We start from the raw sequence: 18,648 nt of genomic DNA on the forward strand, positions 1-18,648 counted from the left end.
TGAACGCCAGAACTGTGCTCCCTTTGGGCATTCAACGCCAAGTCCATGCTTGTTTCTGGCGTTGAACGCCAGGAATGAGCATGGTCTGGGCGTTCAGCGCCAGCCTTATTCCTCTCTGGGCTCTGATTGTCCTCAGAGGGATTTTGAGTAGCCATTTGTTCATTTCTTGGCTTCCTGCTGCTTTGAAGTGAGGTATTTAATGTTTTTCCACTTCTTAATTGAACTGCTTGGCATTCTTCTGCTATTTGTTTTGACAATTGCTTTTCTGTTTGCTTTAACTGTACTTCCATATTTCTGTTAGCCATTCTTGTTTCCTATAGTATTTCCTTGAATTCGGCTAGCTGCTGAGTTAGAAAGTCTAATTGCTGATTGAATTCATTAGCCTGATCTACAGGACTGAGTTCAGCAGTTACTGTTTTAGCTTCTTCTTTCATGGAAGATTCACTGCTTAGGTACTGGTGCGCGAAATTGTGAACTATACTTTTTCACAACTCTCATAATCCCTGGTAATGGCTCCAAAAACTTGGTGCACTCAATACCATGGCATTACACAACTTCGCACAACTAACCAGCAAGTGCACTGGGTCGTCCAAGTAATAAACCTTACGTGAGTAAGGGTCGATCCCACGGAGATTGTTAGTATTGAAGCAAGCTATGGTCATCTTGTAAATCTTAGTCAGGCAAACTCAGATATATATGGTGATGAACGAAAATAACATAAAAGATAAAGATAGTGATACTTATGTAATTCATTGGTAGGAACTTCAGATAAGCGCATGAAGATGCCTTCCCTTCCATCTCTCTGCTTTCCTACTGTCTTCATCCAACCCTTCTTACTCCTTTCCATGGCAAGCTCGTATAGGGTCTCACTGTTGTCAGCAGCTACCTCCCATCCTCGCAGTGAAAGCTAATGCACACACTCTGTCACAGTGCTGCCAATCACCGGTGTGGTTCCCTCCCCTACCGGAATAGAATAACTCTTTTGCGTCTGTCACTAACGCCCAGTAGGTTACAGGTTTGAAGCACGTCACAGTCATTCAATCATTGAATCCTACTCAGAATACCACAGACAAGGTTAGACCTTCCGGATTCTCTTGAATGCTGCCATCAGTTCTTGCCTATACCACGAAGACTCTGATCTCACGGAATGGTTGGCTCGTTTGTCAGGCGAGCACTCGGTTGTCAGGCGATCAACCATGCATCGTGCAATCATGAATCCAAGAGATATTCACCAAGCCTCAAATGCTTGTAGAACAAGAGTGGTTGTCAGTCACTTTGTTCATGAGTGAGAATGGTGATGGGCGTCAATCATCACCTTCATCATGTTGAAGAACAAGTGATATCTTGGATAAAGAACAAGCGGAATTTGAATGAAAGAACAATAGTAATTGCATTAATACTCGAGGTACAGCAGAGCTCCACACCTTAATCTATGGTGTGTAGAAACTCCACCGTTGAAAATACATAAGCATAAGGTCTAGGCATAGCCGAATGGCCAGCCTCCCAATGATCTAAGAACTAAAATGTCCAAAGATGATCTAGAGATCTAAAAGTGATCAAAAGATTTCTATACAATAGTAAAAGGTCCTACTTATAAGAAACTAGCAGCCTAGGGTGTACAGAAATGAGTAAATGACATAAAAATCCTCTTCCAGGCCCACTTGGTGTGTGCTTGGGCTGAGCAATGAAGCAATTTCGTGTAGAGACTCTTCTTGGAGTTAAACGCCAGCTTTGGTGCCAGTTTGGGCGTTTAACTCCCATTTGGGTGCCAGTTCCAGCGTTTAACGCTGGAATTCCTTGAGGTGACTTTGAACGCCGGTTTGGGCCATCAAATCTTGGGCAAAGTATGGACTATTATATATTGCTGGAAAGCCCAGGATGTCTACTTTCCAACGCCGTTGAGAGCGCGCCAATTGGGCTTCTGTAGCTCCAGAAAATCCGCTTCGAATGCAGGGAGGTCAGAATCCAACAGCATCTGCAGTCCTTTTGAGTCTCTGGATCAGATTTTTGCTCAGGTCCCTCAATTTCAGCCAGAAAATACCTGAAATCACAGAAAAACACACAAACTCATAGTAAAGTCCAGAAAAGTGAATTTTAACTAAAAACTAATAAAAACATACTAAAAACTAGCTAGATCATACTAAAAATATACTAAAAACAATGCCAAAAAGTATACAAATTATCCGCTCATCACAACACCAAACTTAAATTGTTGCTTGTCCCCAAGCAACTGAAAATCAAATAAGATAAAAAGAAGAGAATATGCAATGAACTCCAAAAACATCTATGAAGATCAGTATTAATTAGATGAGCGGGGCTTTTACTTTTTGCCTCTGAATAGTTTTGGCATCTCACTCTATCCTTTGAAATCCAGAATCGTTGGCTTCTTTAGGAACTTAGAATCCAGATAGTGTTAATGATTCTCTTAGTAAAGTATGATGATTCTTGAACATAGCTATTTATTGAGTCTTGGCTGTGGCCCAAAGCACTCTGTCTCCCAGTATTACCACCGGATACATACATGCCACAGACACATAATTGGGTGAACCTTTTCAGATTGTGACTCAGCTTTGCTAAAGTCCCCAATTAGAGGTATCCAGGGTTCTTAAGCACACTCTTATTGCCTTGGATCACAACTCTTATTCCTTTCTCTTTTTTTTTCGTTTTTTTTTTTTGAAATGCTTTTTCTTGCTTCAAGAATCATTTATTGATTTTTCAGATCCTCAGTAACATGTCTCCTTTTTCATCATTCTTTCAAGAGCCAACATTCATGAACCACAAATTCAAAAGACATATGCACTGTTTAAGCATACATTCAGAGAACAAAAATATTGCCACCACATCAAAATAATTAAACTATTATAAAATTCAAAATTCATGCAATTCTTTCTTTTATCAATTAGGCACGTTTTTATTGAAGAAAGGTGATGGATTCATAGGACATTCATAACTTTAAGGCATAGACACTAAGACACTAATGATCATAAGACACAAACATGGATAAACATAAGCATTAAAATTCGAAAAACAGAAGAACAATAACAAGGAAATCAAAGAACGGGTCCACCTTAGTGATGGCGGCTCTTTCTTGCTCTTGAAGATCCTATGGAGTGCTTGAGCTCCTCAATGTCTCTTCCTTGTCTTTGTTGCTCCTCCTTCATGATTCTTTGATCTTCTCTAATTTCATGAAGGATGATGGAGTGTTCTTGATGCTCCACCCTCAGTTGTCCCATGTTGGAACTTAGCTCTCCTAGGGAGGTGTTTAGTTGCTCCCAATAGTTTTGTGGAGGAAAATTCATCCCTTGAGGAATCTCAGGGATCTCATGATGAGTGAGATCTCTTGTGTACTCCATCCTTTTCTTGGTGATGGGCTTGTCCTCATCAATGGGAATGTCTCCCTCTATGTCAACTCCAACTGAATAACAGAGGTGACAAATGAGATGAGGAAAGGCTAACCTTGCCAAGGTGGAGGTCTTGTCCGCCACTTTATAGAGTTCTTGGGCTATAACCTCATGAACCTCTATTTCTTCTCCAATCATGATACTATGGATCATGATGGCGCGGTTTATGGTAACTTCGGACCGGTTGCTAGTGGGGATGATTGAGCGTTGTATGAACTCTAACCATCCTCTAGCCACGGGCTTGAGGTCATGCCTTCTCAATTGGACCGGCTTTCCTCTTGAATCTTGCTTCCATTGTGCGCCCTCTTCACATATGACTGTGAGGACTTGGTCCAACCTTTGATCAAAGTTGACCCTTCTAGTGTAAGGATGCTCATCTCCTTGCATCATAGGCAAGTTGAACGCCACCCTCACACTCTCCGGACTAAAGTCCAAGTATTTCCCCCGAACCATAGTGAGATAGTTCTTTGGATTCGGGTCCACACTTTGGTCATGGTTCTTTGTGATCCATGCATTGGCATAGAACTCTTGAACCATCAAGATTCCGACTTGTTGAATGGGGTTGGTAAGAACTTCCCAACCTCTTCTTCGGATCTCATGGCGGATCTCCGGATATTCACCCTTTTTGAGTGAAAAGGGGACCTCGGAGATCACCTTCTTCAAGGCCACAACTTCATAGAAGTGGTCTTGATGCACCCTTGAGAGGAATCTATCCATCTCCCATGACTCGGAGGTGGAAGCTTTTGCCTTCCCTTTCCTCTTTTTAGAGGTTTCTCCGGCCTTGGATGCCATAAATGGTTATGGAAAAACGAAAAAGCAACGCTTTTACCACACCAAACTTAAAATGTTTGCTCGTCCTCGAGCAAAAGAAGAAAGAAGAGAGTAGAAGAAGAAGAAATGAAGAAGAGGGAGATGGTGGTGTGTTCGGCCAAGAAGGGGGAAGAAAGGGTGTTTAGGTTGTGTGAAAATGAAGAGTTGAAGAAGGGTATTTATAGGAGAGAGGGGGTAAAGGTTCGGCCATTATGGGTGGGTTTGGGAGGGATAGTGGTTTGAATTTGAAGGGTGAGGTTGGTGGGGTTTTATGAAGGATGGATGTGAGTGGTGAAGAGAAAGATGGGATTTGATAGGTGAGGGGTTTTTGGGGAAGAGGTGTTGAGGTGATTGGTGAATGGGGGAAGAAGAGAGAGAGTGATGGTAGGGTCCTGTGGGATCCACAGATCCTGTAGTGTCAAGGAAAAGTCATCCCTGCACCAATTGTTGCTCAAAATCACGTTTTGAGCCATTTCTGGCGTTAAACGCCGGGCTGGTGCCCATTCCTGGCGTTTAACGCCAGGTTCTTGCCCTTTACTGGCGTTTAACGCCAGTCTGGTGCCCCTTTATGGCGTTAAACGCCCAGAATGGTGCCAGACTGGGCGTTAAACGCCCAACAGCTAGCATTACTGGCGTTTAAACGCCAGTTTCTTCTCCTCCAGGGTGTGCTGTTTTTCTTCCTGTTTTTCATTCTGTTTTTGCTTTTTTTCATTGTTTTTGTGACTTCTTATGATCATCAACCTACAAAAAAGATAAAATAACAAAAGAAAATAATTAATTATAAAACATTGGGTTGCCTCCCAACAAGCGCTTCTTTAATGTCATTAGCTTGACAGAGGACTCTCATGGAGCCTCAGAAATGCTCAGAACCGTGTTGAAACCTCCCAACACCAAACTTAGAGTTTGAATGTGGGGTTTCAACACCAAACTTAGAGTTTGGTTGTAGCCTCCCAACACCAAACTTAGAGTTTGACTGTGGGGGCTCTGTTTGGCTCTGTTTTGAGAGGAGCTCTTCATGCTTCCTCTCCATGATGACAGAGGGATATCCTTGGGCCTTAAACACCAAGGATTTTTCATTCACTTGAATGATTAACTCTCCTCTGTCAACATCAATCACAGCCTTTGCTGTGGCTAGGAAGGATCTGCCAAGGATGATGGATTCATCCATGCACTTCCCAGTCTCTAGGACTATGAAATCAGTAGGAATGTACTGGTCTTCAACTTTAACCAGAACATCCTCTACAAGTCCATGGGCTTGTTTTCTTGAGTTGTCTGCCATCTCTAATGAGATTCTTGCAGCTTGCACCTCTAAGATCCCTAATTTCTCCATTACAGAGAGGGGCATGAGGTTCACACTTGACCCTAAGTCACACAAGGCCTTCTTGAAGGTCATGGTGCCTATGGTACAAGGTATAGAAAACTTCCCAGGATCCTGCCTCTTTTGAGGCAGTTTCTGCCTAGACAAGTCATCCAGTTCTTTGGTGAGCAAGGGAGGTTCATCCTCCCAAGTCTCATTTCCAAATAACTTGTCATTTAGTTTCATGATTGCTCCAAGGTATTTAGCAACTTGCTCTTCAGTAACATACTCATCCTCTTCAGAGGAAGAATACTCATCAGAGCTCATGAATGGCAGAAGTAAGTCCAATGGAATCTCTATGGTCACATTTTGAGCCTCAGATTCCCAAGGTTCCTCATTGAGGAACTCAGAGGAGAGTGGTGCACGCCCACTGGGGTCTTTTTCAGTGGCGTCTTCTTCCTCTCTTTCCTCTCCATATTCGGCCATGTTGATGGCCTTGCACTCTCCTTTTGGATTTTCTTCTGTATTACTTGGGAGAGTATTAGGAGGGAGTTCAGTAACTTTCTTGCTCAGCTGACCCACTTGTCCTTCCAAATTTCTGATGGAGGACCCTGTTTCATTCATGAAACTTTGAGTGGTCTTTATTAGATCAGAGACCATTGTTGCTAAGTCAGAAGTATTCTGCTTAGAACTCTCTGTCTGTTGCTGAGAAGATGATGGAAAAGGCTTGCCATTGCTAAACCTGTTTCTTCCACCATTATTGTTATTGAAACCTTGTTGAGGTCTCTCTTGATTCTTCCATGAGAGATTTGGGTGATTTCTCCATGAAGAATTGTAGGTATTTCCATAGGGTTCTCCTAGGTAATTCACCTCTTCCATGGAAGGGTTCTCAGGATCATAAGCTTCTTCCTCAGATGAAGCGTCCTTAGTACTGTTTGGTGCATTTTGCATTCCAGACAGACTTTGAGAAATCAAATTGACTTGTTGAGTCAATATTTTATTCTGAGCCAATATGGCATTCAGAGTGTCAATCTCAAGAACTCCTTTCTTCTGACTAGTCCCATTGTTCACAGGATTCCTTTCAGAAGTGTACATGAATTGGTTATTTGCAACCATTTCAATCAATTCTTGAGCTTCTGCAGGCGTCTTCTTCAGATGAAGAGATCCTCCAGCAGAGCTATCCAAGGACATCTTAGATAGTTCAGAGAGACCATCATAGAAAATACCTATGATGCTCCATTCAGAAAGCATGTCTGAAGGACATCTTCTGATTAATTGTTTGTATCTTTCCCAAGCTTCATAGAGGGATTCTCCATCCTTCTGTCTGAAGGTTTGGACTTCCACTCTAAGCTTACTCCATCTTTGTGGTGGAAAGAACTTTGCCAAGAAGGCATTGACTAGCTTTTCCCAAGAGTCCAGGCTTTCTTTAGGTTGAGAATCCAACCATATTCTAGCTCTGTCTCTTACAGCAAAAGGGAATAGCATCAGTCTATAGACCTCAGGGTTAACCCCATTAGTCTTGACTGTGTCACAGATTTGCAAGAATTCAGCTAAAAACTGATGAGGATCTTCCATTGGAAGTCCATGGAACTTGCAATTCTGTTGCATTAGAGAAACTAATTGAGGCTTAAGCTCAAAGTTGTTTGCTCCAATGGCAGGGATAGAGATGCTTCTCCCATAGAAGTCGGGAGTAGGTGCAGTAAAGTCACCCAGCACCTTCCTTGCATTGTTGGCATTGTTGTTGTTTTCGGCTGCCATGGGTTCTTTTTCTTTGAAGAATTCGGTCAGGTCCTCTAAAGAGAGTTGTGCTTTGGCTTCTCTTAGCTTTCTCTTCAAGGTCCTTTCGGGTTCAGGATCAGCTTCAACAAGAATGCCTTTGTCTCTGCTCCTGCTCATATGAAAGAGAAGAGAAAAAGAAAATGTGGAATCCTCTATGTCACAGTATAGAGATTCCTTGAAATGTCAGAGGAAAAGAGAAATAGAAAGAAGAAGGAGAAGAAGAATTCGAACTTTAATTAGATAAAGTTCGAATTGTGCATTTAGAAGGAGTGGTACTCCATAAATAGAAGGATGTGAGAAGGAGGGAAGAGGATTTCGAAAATTCAATTAAAAGATTTTGAAAACATTTTGAAATTTTGACTGATAATTTTCGAAAATTGAAAGTGGAAGAGAAATCAAGTGATTTTTGAAAAAGATTTTGAAATTAGAAGTCAAAAAGATTTGATTGAAAACTATTTTGAAAAAGATGAGGTTAAAAAGATTTGATTGAAAAGTTATGGTTTTAAAAAGATGTGATTGAGAAGATATGATTTGAAAACAATTTTAAAAGATATGTTTTGAAAATTATTTTAAAAGATTTGATTTGGAAAATTAGTGACTTGCCTAACAAGAAAAGATATGATTCAAACATAAAACCTTCCTTAACAGAAAAGGCAAAAAATATTCAATCAAATCATTTATTGTTAGTAAGTATCTTTGAAAAAGGAAAGAAATTGATTTTGAAAACATTTGATTGAAAAGATATGATTTGAAAAAGATTTGATTTTGAAAAACTTTGAAAACTTGAAAAAAATTTATTTTGAAAACAAAATCTTCCCCCTAGCACCATCCTGGCGTTAAACGCCCAGAATGGTATACATTCTGGCGTTTAACGCCCAAAATGCTACCTCTTTGGGCGTTAAACGCCCAACCAGGTGCCCTGGCTGGCGTTTAAACGCCAGTCTGCCTTCTTCACTGGGCATTTTTGAATGCTCAGCTTTTTCTGTATAATTCCTCTGCAGTGTGTTCTGAATCTTCAATCCCTTGTATCATTGACTTGAAAAGACACAAATTAAAAATATTTTTGGATTTTTAATAATTAAAATGCAACAAGAATCAAATAACAATGCATGCAAGACACCAAACTTAGCAGTTTGTATACTACTGACACTAATGAACTGAAAATGCGTATGAGACACACAAAATACTCAAGTCAATAGAATTCAAAGATCAGAGCAAGTGAATCATCAAGAACATCTTGAAGATCACTAAGACATATGAATGCATGCAATTGACACCAAACTTAGGATGAGACACTAGACTCAAACAAGAAATATTTTTGAATTTTATGATTTTTTAATTTTTAAATTTTTTTTTGTGTTTTTCGAAAATTAAGTGGAAAAAGAAGGTATCAAAATTCTTAATGAGAATTCCAGGAATCAGTGCAATGCTAGTCTAAGACTCCGGTCCAGGAATTAGACATGGCTTCACAGCCAGCCAAGCTTTCAAAGAAAGCTTCGGTCCAAAACACTAGACATGACCAAAGGTCAGCCAAGCCATAGCAGATCACTGCTCCAAAAGCAAAATTGATGAAAGTCAACAAGCTCTTGTGGTGATGAGTTGAAACCTCGGTCCAATCAGATTAGACATGGCTTCTCAGCCAGCCAGATTTCAACAAATCATCATGAAACTCTAGAATTCATCTTCAAGAATTTCGAAAAAAAAATACCTAATCTAAGCAACAAGATGAACCGTCAGTTGTCCAGCCTAAACAATCCCGGGCAATAACACCAAAAAGTTGATGTTGTTGCCGGATCTTGGCACTGATGTTACCAAAGGCTTGCTCAAAACTAGAACAATCCCCGGCAACGGCGCCAAAAACTTGGTGCGCGAAATTGTGAACTATACTTTTTCACAACTCTCATAATCCCTGGTAATGGCTCCAAAAACTTGGTGCGCTCAATACCATGGCATTACACAACTTCGCACAACTAACCAGCAAGTGCACTGGGTCGTCCAAGTAATAAACCTTACGTGAGTAAGGGTCGATCCCACGGAGATTGTTAGTATTGAAGCAAGCTATGGTCATCTTGTAAATCTTAGTCAGGCAAACTCAGATATATATGGTGATGAACGAAAATAACATAAAAGATAAAGATAGTGATACTTATGTAATTCATTGGTAGGAACTTCAGATAAGCGCATGAAGATGCCTTCCCTTCCATCTCTGCTTTCCTACTGTCTTCATCCAACCCTTCTTACTCCTTTCCATGGCAAGCTCGTATAGGGTCTCACTGTTGTCAGCAGCTACCTCCCATCCTCGCAGTGAAAGCTAATGCACACACTCTGTCACAGTGCTGCCAATCACCGATGTGGTTCCCTCCCCTACTGGAATAGAATAACTCTTTTGCGTCTGTCACTAACGCCCAGTAGGTTACAGGTTTGAAGCACGTCACAGTCATTCAATCATTGAATCCTACTCAGAATACCACAGACAAGGTTAGACCTTCCGGATTCTCTTGAATGCTGCCATCAGTTCTTGCCTATACCACGAAGACTCTGATCTCACGGAATGGTTGGCTCGTTTGTCAGGCGAGCACTCGGTTGTCAGGCGATCAACCATGCATCGTGCAATCATGAATCCAAGAGATATTCACCAAGCCTCAAATGCTTGTAGAACAAGAGTGGTTGTCAGTCACTTTGTTCATGAGTGAGAATGGTGATGGGCGTCAATCATCACCTTCATCATGTTGAAGAACAAGTGATATCTTGGATAAAGAACAAGCGGAATTTGAATGAAAGAACAATAGTAATTGCATTAATACTCGAGGTACAGCAGAGCTCCACACCTTAATCTATGGTGTGTAGAAACTCCACCGTTGAAAATACATAAGCATAAGGTCTAGGCATGGCCGAATGGCCAGCCTCCCAATGATCTAAGAACTAAAATGTCCAAAGATGATCTAGAGATCTAAAAGTGATCAAAAGATTTCTATACAATAGTAAAAGGTCCTACTTATAAGAAACTAGCAGCCTAGGGTGTACAGAAATGAGTAAATGACATAAAAATCCTCTTCCGGGCCCACTTGGTGTGTGCTTGGGCTGAGCAATGAAGCAATTTCGTGTAGAGACTCTTCTTGGAGTTAAACGCCAGCTTTGGTGCCAGTTTGGGCGTTTAACTCCCATTTGGGTGCCAGTTCCAGCGTTTAACGCTGGAATTCCTTGAGGTGACTTTGAACGCCGGTTTGGGCCATCAAATCTTGGGCAAAGTATGGACTATTATATTGCTGGAAAGCCCAGGATGTCTACTTTCCAACGCCGTTGAGAGCGCGCCAATTGGGCTTCTGTAGCTCCAGAAAATCCGCTTCGAATGCAGGGAGGTCAGAATCCAACAGCATCTGCAGTCCTTTTGAGTCTCTGGATCAGATTTTTGCTCAGGTCCCTCAATTTCAGCCAGAAAATACCTGAAATCACAGAAAAACACACAAACTCATAGTAAAGTCCAGAAAAGTGAATTTTAACTAAAAACTAATAAAAACATACTAAAAACTAGCTAGATCATACTAAAAATATACTAAAAACAATGCCAAAAAGTATACAAATTATCCGCTCATCAGGTACATATGCTGATTTCTGGCAACTGTATCAATAAGCTCTTGAGCTTCTTCAATTGTTTTTCTCATATGTATAGATCCACCAGCTGAGTGGTCTAGAGAAATCTGAGCTTTTTCTGTAAGCCCATAGTAGAAGATGTCTAATTGCACCCACTCTGAAAATATTTCAGAGGGGCATTTTCTTAGCATCTCTCTGTATCTCTCCCAGGCATCATAAAGGGATTCATTATCTCCTTGTTTGAAGCCTTGGATGCTTAGCCTTAGCTGTGTCATCCGTTTTGGAGGGAAATAGTGATTCAGAAATTTTTCTGACAGCTGTTTCCATGTCTTTATGCTGTTCTTAGGTTGGTTATTTAACCACCTCTTAGCTTGATCTTTTACAGCAAATGGAAACAGTAATAATCTGTAGACATCCTGATCTACTTCCTTATCATGTAATGTGTCAGCAATTTGCAAAAATTGTGCCAGAAACTCTGTAGGTTCTTCCTGTGGAAGACCGGAATACTGGCAGCTTTGCTGCACCATGATAATGAGCTGAGGATTCAACTCAAAGCTACTAACTCCAATGGAGGGTATACAGATACTACTCCCATATGAAGCAGTAGTGGGGTTAGCATATGACCCCAGAGTCCTTCTGGACTGTTCATTTTCACTTAGTTCCATGATGGAATAAAAGAGATGGTATGGATGTTGATATTATTTATTTTATAAAATAAAGTAAAAATAGAACAAGTAAAAACGAAATAAAATAAAAAATGAAAATATTTTTTTTTTGAAGATTTTCGAAAAATTTGAGGAAAAGGAGAAAGTGGTTAGGATAAAATTTTTGAAAAAGATAATAAAATATATATTAAAAGGATAAGAATTGAAAAATTTTGAAATTGAAATCTGAATTTTTATATAAAATTTTCGAAAATGTAGTTTAAAATTAGTTAGAAAATATAATTTTTTTTGAATTTTGAATTTTATGATGAAAGAGAAAAACACACAAAAGACACAAGACTTAAAATTTTTAGATCTAATGCTCCTTGTTTTCGAAAATTTTGGAGGGAAAACACCAAGGAACACCAAACTTAAAAATTTTAAGATCAAAACACAAGAAAGACTCAAGAACACCTTGAAGATTCACAAGAACACCAAGAACAAAAGAAAGAACACCAAACTTAAAATTTTTAGAAAACTTCACTAAATTTTCGAAAATTGAAGAAAAATTAACAATAAAACACCAAACTTAAAGTTTGGCACAAGATTAAATCAAGAAAAATTATTTTTAAAAGAAGTTTTGAAATAAAGATACCCAATTACCAAGAACATAGACCAACGCTCTAGCCAATTGGGCAAAAAAGGTAACAATTGTTCTGAGTAGGTATATTTCTTTTGGAAGACTAATGCTTTGGATTAGCACAAGAAAAACAAGAAAAGATACAGAACAAGAAAAACTCAAGATCAAACAAGAAAAATAAACAAGAACAACTTAAAGATCAATGAAGAACAAAAAGCACAAATTCGAAAATTTAAAGGAAAAATATAAAATATGTAATTGACACCAAACTTAGAACAAGAGACTAAACTCACGAAAAAGATTAAAATTGGTAAAGAAAAATAATATTTTTGAAAAATTTTTTATAAAGGGATAATAGAAGATGCAATTCTAGTGAAAAAAGGATAAATTCTTCCTAATCTAAGCAACAAAATAAACCTTTAGTTGTTCAAACTCGAATAATCCCCGGCAACGGCGCCAAAAACTTGGTGAACGAAATCTTAATCTCAATTATCAAAATCAAAATTTCTTATGATCTCGTACCACTAACCAGCAAGTGCACTAGGTCGTCCAAGTAATACCTTACGTGAGTAAGGGTCGATCCCACGGAGATTATTGGTTTGAAGCAAGCTATGTTTATTTTATTAATCTTAGTCAGGATGCCAATAAGGTTATTTGGATTTAATTGTAAGAAGTAAAAGTGTTTGGAATTATTAGAAAAATAAAAGAGAATAAAATTGTTACTTGTTGTGCAGTAATGGGGAATATGTTGGAGTTTTGGAGATGCTTTGTCCTCTGAATCTCTGCAATGTAATATTCAACTCAATTGTTTGTAAAGCTCGTCTACGGCAAGCTGTATGTAGGGTGTCACCATTGTCAGTGGCTACCTCCCATCCTCTCAGTGAAAATGGTCCAGATGCTCTGTCACAGCACGGCTAATCAGCTGTTGATTCTCGATCATGTTGGAATAGGATCCATTGATCCTTTTGCGTTTGTCATCACGCCCAGCAATCGCGAGTTTGAAGCTCGTCACAGCCATTCAATCCTTGAATCCTACTCAGAATACCACAGACAAGGTTTAGACTTTCCGGATCCTCAAGAGTGGCCGCCATCAGTTCTAGCTTATACCGCGGAGATTCTGATTAAGGAATCTAAGAGAAGCTCATTCAGTCTGATGTAGAATGGAGGTGTTTGTCAGGCACGCGTTCATCGATTGAGGGAGGTGATGAGTGTCACGGATCATCACCTCCTTCATAATTAAGCGCAAATAAACATCTTAGATCGGAACACACACACGTTTGAGTGAAATAGAAACAATTGCATTAATTCATCGAGACGCTGCAGAGCTCCTCACCCCCAACAATGGAGTTTAGAGACTCATGCCGTCAAAGTGTATAAAATTCAGATCTGAAAATGTCATGAGGAGCAAAGTAAATCTCTAAAAGTTGTTTAAATAGTAAACTAGTAACCTAGGTTTACAGAAAATGAGTAAACTATGATAGATAGTGCAGAAATCCACTTCTGGGGCCCACTTGGTGTGTGCTGAGGCTGAGACTTAAGTTTCTCACGTGCCTGGGGCTGTTTTGGGCGTTCAACGCCAGGTTGTAACCTGTTTCTGGCGTTGAACTCCAGCTTGTAACTTGTTTCTGGCGCTGGACGACAGACAGCAGCATGATACTGGCGTTGAACACCAGTTTACGTCGTCTATCTTCGCGCAAAGTATGAACTATTATATATTGCTGGAAAGCCCTGGATGTCTACTTTCCAACGTCGTTGAGAGAGCGCCAATTGGACTTCTGTAGCTCCAGAAAATCCATTTCGAGTACAGGGAGGTCAGAATCCAACAGCATCAGCAGTCCTTTTTCAGCCTAAATCAGATTTTTGCTCAGCTCCCTCAATTTCAGCCAGAAATTACCTGAAATCACAGAAAAATCACACAAACTCATAGTAAAGTCCAGAAATATGATTTTTGCTTAAAAACTAATAAAATTCTATTAAAAACTAATTAAAACATACTAAAATCTATATGAAATTACCCCCAAAAAGCGTATAAAATATCCGCTCATCAGCGACCTAGGAATACGGAAAGCTCATGAGACCAACAAACTTTTCCTCATGAAGTTGGGTTGGAATCTTATCCACAATAGAAAGGCGCTTTGGGTTCAAGTGATGTGCGCAAAATATGGGTGTGGACATAGTGTTATACCCAAAGTTTGCTTGAAGAATAGTAATTCAAATGCTTGGAATGGCATCGTCAAAATTTGGGATAATTTTAGTACTAATTTGGTTTGGAGAATTTGCAATAGTACGATGATTTCATTTAGGAAGGCCACTGGATTCCGGAAATACCAGATTTAAAGAATTCTATACTTATCAACCTCAGCCAGGAGATGTTACAAGAGATGGTAAGCACCTATGCTACTAGCTATAGGAGTTAGAATTGGGAGATTCTGCATCAAATCCTACCAGAAGAGATTCTGGATCATCTTCATATTCTAAAAGCCCTAAATGCCAATATGGGCGATGACTCTATTTGTTGGATGTTTGAGGCGAGTGAAATTGTTTTTTATTAAATTTGTGTGTAATCATTTTTATGGAGAAGGGGAGATGACAGAACCTCATTTTAAAAATATTTGAAAGTTAAAAGTCCCCCCAAAGACTTAGGACTTTTACTTGACTCATTATGCATAATGCTTTGCTTACCAATCAAAAGAGATAGAGAAGAGAGCTTACTGAGGATGCTAGCTACCCTAGATGCCCTGGCCAAGAGGAATCATTGCTTCATGTGCTCCCCAACTGTCCTTGTATCCAAAGTACATGGCAAAGTAGTGTCAATAGTAGCTATAAGAGGGGTTTTTTAACCAAGATTTAAAGAATTGGTTAAAAGGAAATATTTTCTCACTTGCTCACAAAATTAATGAGACTTCATGGCCTATCTCTTTCATCACAATTTGTAACACTGTCTGGAGAAATAGAAATGATTTCATATTTAATCAAGGAGTTATCTCTAGTACAGAAATTCTCCACATAGTTAGCAACTTGGCAAGAAACTATGAAAAAATTCTTACACTGATTGAGAACAGCAGAGGAGCTCTTCGGTACAAAAAAGTGGAAGACATTGGGTGAGAACCCCCGGATGAAGGTTATTTTAAGCTAAACACTGATGGTTCAGTTCTTCTCCTGCTGGCATGGGAACTTGTGGTGGCCTTTTGCGTGATTCAATGGGAAAAATGGTAGCTGCGTTCATGATGAGGATTGAAAATACCACTATCATAATGGCAGAACTTTGGGAAATTTATGTGGGATTAAATATTGCTACTGAGATTGGGATTACTGATGATTGAATTTTTGACGGTTTAAAAATTCACAAATGAATTCTCGTTGCAAATATAGTTTCTAAACCAACACTAATCCTTTCATACAAAAATTTGTTTGTCACAAGTACAAACCCCTAAAATCTATAACCGAAGTATTCAAACATCGGGTCGTTCTTCCTAGAAATTATAATGAAGTGTCTTGTTATTGGTTATGAGTTATTTTGGGGTTTTTGATATTTTAGACAAGAAATATAAATGGCAAGGAAAATAAACTAACAACTAACAAAGCTCTTGGCAAGATATGAGAACTAGAAGTCCTATCCTAGCTATCCTCCTCAATTGTGACCACAAATTGTTCATTGCTACCACTTAGTTAACCTCTAACCATGGAGGAAAGTCAAGTGGATGAATCAATTTGATTCCTCAAGTCCTAATCAACTCCTAAAGGAAAGACTAGTTTTAGAGGCATTCAAATCAATTAGCAACTTTTAATTATCAATCAACAAAGAAATTAGATAACTCAAGAGTCACTAATTACTCTACCTAGGCCATGAGGAACAAAATCTAACTCATATCTAGAAGAGGAATTTCAACAAACACATAAAAGGAAATAAAGGTAAACATTATTAATTGCAAGAATTAAAGGAATCTACAACTACAAAAGCAAGAGATCAACAATAGAAAATCAAAAGAAACACAATTATTATGAATTACCTCAAATTGAATTGAAAGAAAATGGAAGGAACAATAGTAGATATACAACAAGATATAAGAACAACATAAAGGAAATTACAACAAAAGAATAGAAGAATGATGAATGTAACAACAAAGAATTGAAGAGTAGAAGTAGAAGAAGATGAATTAAAAACCTAGATCTAAGAACTAAACCTAATCCTAATCCTAATCCTAGAGAGAAGTGAGAGCTTCTCTCTCTAAAACTACTTCTAACTAATCCTAATGTGTAAAAAATGATCGAAAGTCCCTTTGCTCTTCAATCCTTGGCTTTAAATAGCAGTTTAGGCGCCAAAGTTGGTTGAGATTGGGCCCCACAACCCTTGAGAATTTGTTGGGTGCGAATTCACTTAAAAATCAAGTATCAGCATCGACGCGTACTCGCACAGCACGCGTACGCGTCCATGGGCCATTTCGCAAGGTGCGCGCGCGTCCATGGGCGAGTTCAACTCTTTGGCTTTTCATGATTTCTCCACTTTGCATGCTTTCCTCTTCACTCCTTTGATCCCTTCCTAGCCTTTTCAATCTGAAATCACTAACAAACACATCAAGGCATCTAGTGGAATCAAAAGGAGATTAAAATCATCAAGTTAAAGGCCTAAAAAGCATGTTTTCACATCTAAGCACAAATAAGGAGACAATCATAAAATCATGCTAATTCATTGAATAAATGTGGGTAAAAGGTGTTAAAATCTCCTAAAATCAATACAAGATAAACCCTACAAATGGGGTTTATCAACCTCCCCACACTTAAACCAAGCATGTCCTCATGCTTAAACTAAGAATGAAGTAAAGGGCATGACATTTATTCAATGGAACTAAACTATATGTAACCTATCTAAATGCAACTATCTAAATGAATGCAATTGCTTGGTCAAAATAAATCAATTCCCAAGAAGCATATATGCACAAGGGTTAAGGACTAGCAAGTCTAATCCACAATTGAATTGAGTTATTAAATATTTTTACAAACTTGCATGAAAAGAGATGATATTAGGTGGAAACATGTAATGAGCATCAAACCCTCACCGGATGTGTTTGCACTCTATTCGCTCAAGTGTTTAGGGTTGATTCACTCAATTCTCTCCTAATCATGCTTTCCAAGATTTGTTCATCTTCTAACAATCAACATATATTTTATGCATGCATACAATTATCATGAGGTCTTTTCATTGGTTGTAATGGGGTTAGGGTCAAGGTAGAATGTATATATGGTCAAGTGAGCTTGAAATTTGAATCTTTGATAAGCTTAAACTTTCCACCTAACCTATGACATCCTATACAATTAAGTTCTAACCTAACTACCCATTTTTCACTTTTTCACATACTCATGTATCCCTTTTCATTTCACAACACTTATGCATTGGTCTTTATTGAGATTCACTTTGGGGTATTTTGTCCCTTTTTTATTGTTTTTCTTCTTTTTCTTTCTTTTTTTACTTTTCTTTTCTTTTCTTTTTTACGTTTATCATATTTTTTCTTTTTCTTTTATTTTTTTCATTTTTTTTCTTTCTTTCAAGCTACATACAAGAATATCAATGCATAAGGTCTATACATTTAATTAATACATGAGTATGTACCCAATTCCCAATATTTTTAATAAAAATACAAAACTACCCTTTTACTCCCCCAATGTCCCAAGGTTCCCACACTTAGATGATACTCAGACACACTAGCCTAAGCTAATCAAAGATCCAAATAAGGACATTTATTATTTTCTGCTTCAAGACTTGTAATGTGCTAAATTAAGAACAAAGTGGGTTAATCGTAGGTTCAAATTGGCTAACAATGGAAGATAAAAGGTAAGGCTATTTGGGTAAGTGAGTTAAATGAAATGATGGCCTCAATCATATAAATGCATGAATACACAAAATAATGGACATAAAGAATCAAACAAATCAAAGATCACAATCATAGAAAGAGAATAATGCACACAAGAAGGAAAACAAGTGGTTATAAGATGTAACCACACCATTAAGCTCAAAACTCACTAGCTTGTGTTCTTAGCTCAAAAATATGATCCACAATATATATAATTCAAGCAAGTTCTATGAAAAAGTTTTTTCACTCAAATCAAATGAGGTGCCCTATAGATAGAAATCCTTGAAAAATTTCATTATTTGACTAAGCTTATTGTGTATATATGAAAAAATAAGGAAATGAACTAAAAATCCTAAAATCCTAGAATGAAATGCAAAAGTATTGGAATTAAAAACTTGTCACCCAAAATCGCCGACCAGTCGGATGACCTCCCCACACTTAAAAGTTTGCACCGTCCTCGGTGCACTCAAAGATGAGCAAGGGGGTACGGCGACTCTCCGGATTGCTGCGTGTTCTTTCTTCCGCTTTTATTTTTGCTTGCGGTGCATCATTCATGAAAAACAAAAATATAACACCATAAGATGAGAGAACAAAAGCAAGGAAGCATAATTGTTGGAATGAGGTACTAATCCCTAGA

The 18,648-nt window shown here is 38.6% G+C and overlaps 1 non-coding gene across 1 annotated transcript; it reads left to right on the forward strand.

Annotated features, from left to right (window-relative positions):
- The first annotated feature begins 6,753 nt into the window (after nucleotides 1-6,753).
- Nucleotides 6,754-6,861, forward strand: LOC130984040 (small nucleolar RNA R71). Its single transcript, XR_009088000.1, has one exon. It is a non-coding gene; the product is annotated as a small nucleolar RNA R71 (small nucleolar RNA).
- The last annotated feature ends 11,787 nt before the right edge of the window (nucleotides 6,862-18,648 follow it).

The sequence above is a fragment of the Arachis stenosperma genome, chromosome 5 (genome assembly GCF_014773155.1).
Source record: "Arachis stenosperma cultivar V10309 chromosome 5, arast.V10309.gnm1.PFL2, whole genome shotgun sequence".
Classification (NCBI taxonomy): domain Eukaryota; kingdom Viridiplantae; phylum Streptophyta; class Magnoliopsida; order Fabales; family Fabaceae; genus Arachis; species Arachis stenosperma.